Source organism: Quercus suber, unplaced genomic scaffold (assembly GCF_002906115.3).
Source record: "Quercus suber isolate HL8 unplaced genomic scaffold, Cork oak 2.0 scaffold_40, whole genome shotgun sequence".
In the NCBI taxonomy this organism is placed as follows: domain Eukaryota; kingdom Viridiplantae; phylum Streptophyta; class Magnoliopsida; order Fagales; family Fagaceae; genus Quercus; species Quercus suber.
Window position 1 is genome coordinate 1,934,579 of NW_027069505.1, and position 6,042 is coordinate 1,940,620.

Genomic DNA, 6,042 nt, shown 5'->3' on the forward strand with positions numbered 1-6,042 from the left:
AAGACCTCTGATGCTTCTAAGATCGCAAAGCTCTACTTTGATGAGATTGTCAAACTGTATGGTCTTCCCAAAACCATAGTGTCTGATAGGGATGTTCGCTTCATGAGTTATTTTTGGAAGACCCTGTGGCATTTAGTGGGCACTAAATTGAAATTTTCCACAGCATTTCATCCTCAAACTGATGGTCAAACTGAGGTGGTTAATCGTAGTCTAGGCAATCTCCTTCGGTGTCTAGTGGGTGAAGCTAATAGAAATTGGGATTCAATTCTTCCTGTAGCCCAACTTGCATATAATAGCTCTGTCAATAGGTCTATAGGCGCTAGTCCTTTTGAGGTTGTGCATGGATATACACCTAGGAAGCTCTTAGATCTTTTGCCCATGTCCCCACATGTTAGGGTGTCTAAGTCTGCTGAGGCATTTGCACGACATATTCATGATTTGCATAATGAGATTCGCAAAAAAATTCGAGCAAGTAATTCTCAATATAAAATTCATGCTGACACTCATCGGCGTCATGCAGAGTTTCAGGTAGGGGATTATGTCATGATTCGGATTCGACCTGAACGGTTTCCCTCTGGGACCGTTAAAAAATTACAGGCTCGTAGTGCTGGACCATTCAAGGTATTGAAACGAATGGGCCCAAATGCTTATGTCATTGATCTTCCTCCTGATTATGGTATTAGCTCCTCCTTTAATATTGAGGATCTGGTTGCTTATAAAAGTCCCACAGCTATTCCTGATACCCCTTTTGATGAGTCTTTGCCTAATCCTATTGATGCCCCTGTTCCCACCCCTTTACCCTTACATCTACCTTATGCACATAAAGAATCTATTGATGCTATTTTAGATGAACAGATTGTTTCTACCAGGGATGGAGGAGTTCACAGTTTCCTGGTTCGGTGGCGAGGGCGACCAGATTCTGATTGCACTTGGATTACTCGAGATGAGCTACAGCGACTGGACCTTGACTTGTTGGAGTATTATCAGAGCTCTTCAGATTTCCACTCAACGGGGTCGAGTTCTTCTCACCCGGGGGGAGTTGGTGCGGACACAAGATACAAGCCCCCAATTACACGCACGTATAGGAGAAAGAAGATGGCCCAACCTGTGGCCTTATGGCTAGGGCCTATTAGTCATTGGGCTTGAGTCTCAGTAAGACAGTTTTGATGATTATTAAAAAAAACGTATGTTTTCTTTTACTTGTGCCGACTCCAGTTTTGCTTGGTGCTGACTCCAAGCAACCCTTAGGTGCTGACTCCTAGGGCTTTATCTTCTTATTCTATTATTTCTATTGTGTTTGTGGTTGTCCTGCGTCAACTACTAACATGACTCTCACACCTAGAGACAAAGGGAACACGATGGTGCTTGCTTAACTAACACGCTTCAAACTGTAAGGACTCAACAATATAAAGGAACCAACAACTTAAAAATCTGAATAGAAGGGCGACCAAGACAACAATGATGCTAAAGAGGAGAAGAAGATGATTCAAGTGCTGTTGACTGGGAGGAGTCACTAGCATCAAGATAGTAGAGTCCACCAAACTCATGTCCACCCCTAATTTTTCCCCCATTCAAGAGATCTAGGAAGACACAATACAAAGGACGTTGTCACAAGTGATGTGGAACGTCGGAGTTGGCAATGATGGGTGGTGTGTTGTGTTTCTAATACCATGCTATTATAGGGAAGTGTGTAGGGTAAAAATTAAATTACCTAGGCACAATACATATTATTTATATGATGTTTCTAATACATAATGACTAATTTTCCCCTAGCTTATAGACTACTCATAACATGCTTAATTCAGCTCGGGATAGAAGATAAAGTAGAGGAAAGGATAAGGGCTTTCTTTGAAGCATTGTTACACCCACCTTTCTTTATTTTTGGTTTAGAATTATTTTTGGATACACATAATTTCATTAAAAGACATTCCAACCTCTCCCAATTTGCTCGATTACGGGCAGAAAGGATAGGAAACCAAAATGGGTGGTTTCTCCTTCAAAATTCCTCCCTTTCCTTCCTCATAAATCTACAAAAGGCAAACATTATCCTCTATATTCCACCCTATTCCTCTTCTTTCTGCTCAAAACCCCTCCCCTAAAGAAAATGCTTATAATATTCATCTAATGTATAAAGACAAAATCCTCCATCTCAATAAACATAAGTCAAATATAAGCCACATAACGGACAAGAAAAATCCAAAAGGCACCAACTTAAGCCACTTACTTGAGAACCTTTCCTTGAAAAGTAACATGAAATGAAGTAAAAAAACCAAACTAGATGAAAAACCATAGGCCATATAATATGCTTCAGACCAGCGAAAGGAGTAGAGCTTATATACCTGAAAGATTGTGTGGTATGGATGGTCAATGGCCATTTTCTTCACCAGTGAAACCAAAGCAAACTTGCATAGTCCAACAATCCTGGTTAAAAACAAACACCCAACTCTATAAAGTACAAAAGGGAATTTTTGTTTTTAAGAAGTAACTAACTATGCTAATTTCAATGTACCTCATTAATTGTGCTAAGCATGCTATATACAACATTTTGTCTAGAAAAGAGAGTGAACCACATGGAAACTAGTACAAACCCCTGAAACCACATATGTTAGGTCCCCCAAGGAAGCTAAATTCACTTTAATTAAAATTCATGCAAAGCAATTCAGATTCAGTATCATATGTTCCCATGTAACATTATTCAAGCTTTTCAGCATTATCCATTCTACCCAAATAGTGCATATAAAATTTCAATTTGTTGAACAGAGGACTTGGATAAATAATTGTGTACCACTCTCACATCATGTTTTTGTCAGTTATAACAAAACAACGTCGATATCCCTCCAACGCTAGACTGAGAAAATTGTTTCTGTCATCCTCCAAGATTATATGAAATCAATCACATAATTTGAATTAGATTTAATTCAAACACAATTTTATAGGCTTAAAATTTGTCTCTGTGAGGAGATTACCAAGCATCGTTGTAAAAATTAAACATAAAATCTTCCAAGTATGATTCACCGGCAACTCCATCAAGTGGGTTTAAATATAGAAACAAGTTTGAACATTTTTATGCTCAACAGATTACTAACTGTTCAGTTCACCAAAGGTCTTGTGTTCAGCAGAGCATATGACATAGACATATTCTCAATACCTGAAATTTTTTTAGCCTCTTCCTCGTCCAATGCAAGTTGCTTTTGAAATTTTCATTTTTTTACAAAGTAGTCAGTCTTCTTGCCCTAAAATATTGTACATGAAAATCTTATTAGGAAGGTAAAGCAACTTAGTGGGCATACCACTATGGAACCAACAGTACAGAATTCACCAGTGAAATAAGTGGATTTGGCATTGGAATTCACCTTTGGTAAACTTTTCAAACGTCTAATAAGTGCTTCCAATTCTATTTTCAGCAAAATTAACATACCCAAGAAATACGGAAAAAGAAAAAAAAGAGTATAACTTCTGATTCCAAGGATCTAATAAATTAGTGGGCATCTAATACCATGTGTTTCCTTAAGCGCATTGCTGCTTGCCACTCATTAGAGGAAAGTCTATCCTCATAACTGCTAAATAGAGCATCTGCATATTGCGCAAGATGAAAATGAGTTTGGCTTTGTCTTTCAATAGACTTCTTGTTTGTCATCTTCTGATCCTCAGCAAGTGAAACTGCAGGTTTCAAATACTTCTCTAAAATAATTCTGGAGCTGCATTTTAAACCACAAGCACAATGTGCGAAACAATGTAAAAAAAATTATAGAAACTAGCACATATATAATCCAAAGGGACACAAAACAAAGTTTAAAGTTCCATAAAAAAGGAAAAGTTTTGGAAACTCTCTACCCTTCCAAGCCAACACAAGGTTGAGTATTGCTCAATGGCTTCAAGACATAGGAACTTAAACTCATGCCAAGCGTCAGTAGCATGAGAAAACCTGGAGCCCTATAACCAAAGAACAAGAAATCAGAAACAGAATTAAGTCAAGGTTTCCAGATTAAAAAATAAATAAACAAAAATAAACATTGATCATACCTTACGAAGGTTTTTCGTAAGCATCAAGGAGCACCCTATCATTGCGGATAAGCATGGGACAGCCTCAAATCTCATTCTGCTAAGACCTCAGAGCCAACTAACACGTCACAATAACAATTTATGAATGGATCGAGGAACTTTTATTTATTTATTTATTTGATAAGTAAGGAATGGATTGAGGAACTATGTTCCCACAAAATTAAACATTAGAACATAACTGGAATTGAGCAACCTATTAAAGGCAATGCAGTTTCTATTGTTTAGGAATAAAAGACAGAGGAACTAACATCATCAACAGATTAAAAAAAACAACAACAAAACAGAAGAAGAGTGTGCTTTTATAGATTCAAAGACAGAAGCTTGCATCTCATTTATCACAAAAGCAAGGTTGATAACAAAATACCTGGTTTGTGGTTGGAATTACAGTTTCAGAAAATACTTTATGCTTCACTAGAAAGAATCTGGTTTGTGGTTGGAATTACAGGTTCAGAAAATACTTTCTGCTTCTCTGGAAAGAATCTTATTCTCCCACATGAAGATGCTGTCCAATGTAAATCCCAACCCATGCCAAGATGATAAAAAATATGCGCAGGGGACATTGACATAGCAGATATTTGAAAGAAACACTAAAAAAAAAAAAAAGAAAAAAAAAAAAACAACAACAATAGCATAAACCCATATCAGCGTATAACCCTGTGTAGAGAGAGAACCTGAAGATTTCGGCCAAACGGTGCGTTTTTCACCTTTTTTTTTTCATTTTTTTTTTAAATTTTAATTTCAACCTGAATTGGCCGGTTCGGCGCCATTACGGTCTGTTTCGGCAGCCGAGACGGCCCAAATTGGCACAAGTCGGCCCAGTTCGGTGCGAATCGGCCCGAGTCAGCACGTATCGGGAACCAAAAAAAAAATAACTGGCAGCGGCGTCGCCTGCCACACCTCGCGTCTGGCCGCATCGGACGCGGGTGCGGCACCCATTTTGCCGCGTCCGTGCTCCAGAGGCTATGATTGTTTTTCACTTTTTTTTTTTTTTTTTTTTATAGGTTATAAAAATATATTGAAAAAGAAGAGGGGTGTCACCTAATTATACAGGAAGTATACATCAAGGACAAAAACAAATCTAGTGCATAAAGTACGAAAGTCCATGAAATCATGAACTGAAGAAGAAGAACAAAAGCCTAACACTATAACCCAATCCAGAAGAGTCTTAAGGAAGAAAAGTATAATATCTGAAATTGATCTCTCTATATCCTCAAAATGCCGGTTATTCATCTCCCGCCAAATGCACCACATCAAACAATGGGGCACAACCATCCAAATTGCAGAATTTCAATGCCTTCCAAACTTTCCTCGCCAACAAGCCAACAACTCCACCACTGTTCTCGGCAAAAGTAAATACCATAGACCATAAGTCAAAAGCAATAGGGCAATGGATAAAGGAGGTGGTCTTCTGATTCCCAATTTCTTTTACACATACAACACCAATCCAAAATCAAAATCTTCAGTTTCCTAAGATTATGAATAGTTAAAATATTCTCCAAAGCTGCAGTCCGAATAAAAAAAGCAACTCTGGAGGGGACCTTAGACTTCCAAACAGTCTTCCAAGAGAAAGACTGATCGAAACTTTTTGTTAGCACCAGGTAATAAGAACGAACAAGAAAACCTCTTCCCATAGCAGGTTTTTGACACATCTTATCATCCCCAACTCCTCTCAAAGAAGTTCCATAAATTCTAGATATTAAACTGTAAAAGGACTCCAATTCCCAATCTTCACTGTATCTTCTAAAGTTTAGATCCTAGAAAAGAACACCATTTGGGAACTTTATCAAATAAGCCACGTAGGCCTCCTTATTTCAACTTAAAGAAAAAAGTCTTAGATAGAGCACACACAAAAAAGTGTCCCCACACCAAAGTCTTGGAATATGAGTCATGCAATGGACTTGTTATATTTGTTCTTTAGCAAGGTCTTCGGCCAAAGTAGAAGTCCGACTCAATCATGGCTTAGGTTTTTTTTTTTTTTTT

The 6,042-nt window shown here is 37.9% G+C and overlaps 1 long non-coding RNA gene across 4 annotated transcripts; it reads right to left on the bottom strand.

Annotated features, from left to right (window-relative positions):
* Positions 1 to 1,856: 1,856 nt before the first annotated feature.
* Positions 1,857 to 4,627, bottom strand: LOC136066600 (uncharacterized). 4 transcript variants are annotated; one of them, XR_010628120.1, is made up of 6 exons: positions 4,024 to 4,627; positions 3,835 to 3,933; positions 3,497 to 3,698; positions 3,149 to 3,233; positions 2,510 to 2,590; positions 1,857 to 2,421 (listed from the first exon to the last, which is right to left on the bottom strand). It is a non-coding gene; the product is annotated as an uncharacterized LOC136066600 (long non-coding RNA). The 4 variants fall into 4 exon arrangements; XR_010628119.1 differs by lacking the exon at positions 2,510 to 2,590 and having other exon boundaries at positions 1,865 to 2,421; positions 4,024 to 4,120; positions 4,427 to 4,627; XR_010628118.1 differs by lacking the exon at positions 2,510 to 2,590 and having other exon boundaries at positions 1,861 to 2,421; positions 3,354 to 3,698.
* Between the last annotated feature and the right edge of the window lie 1,415 nt (positions 4,628 to 6,042).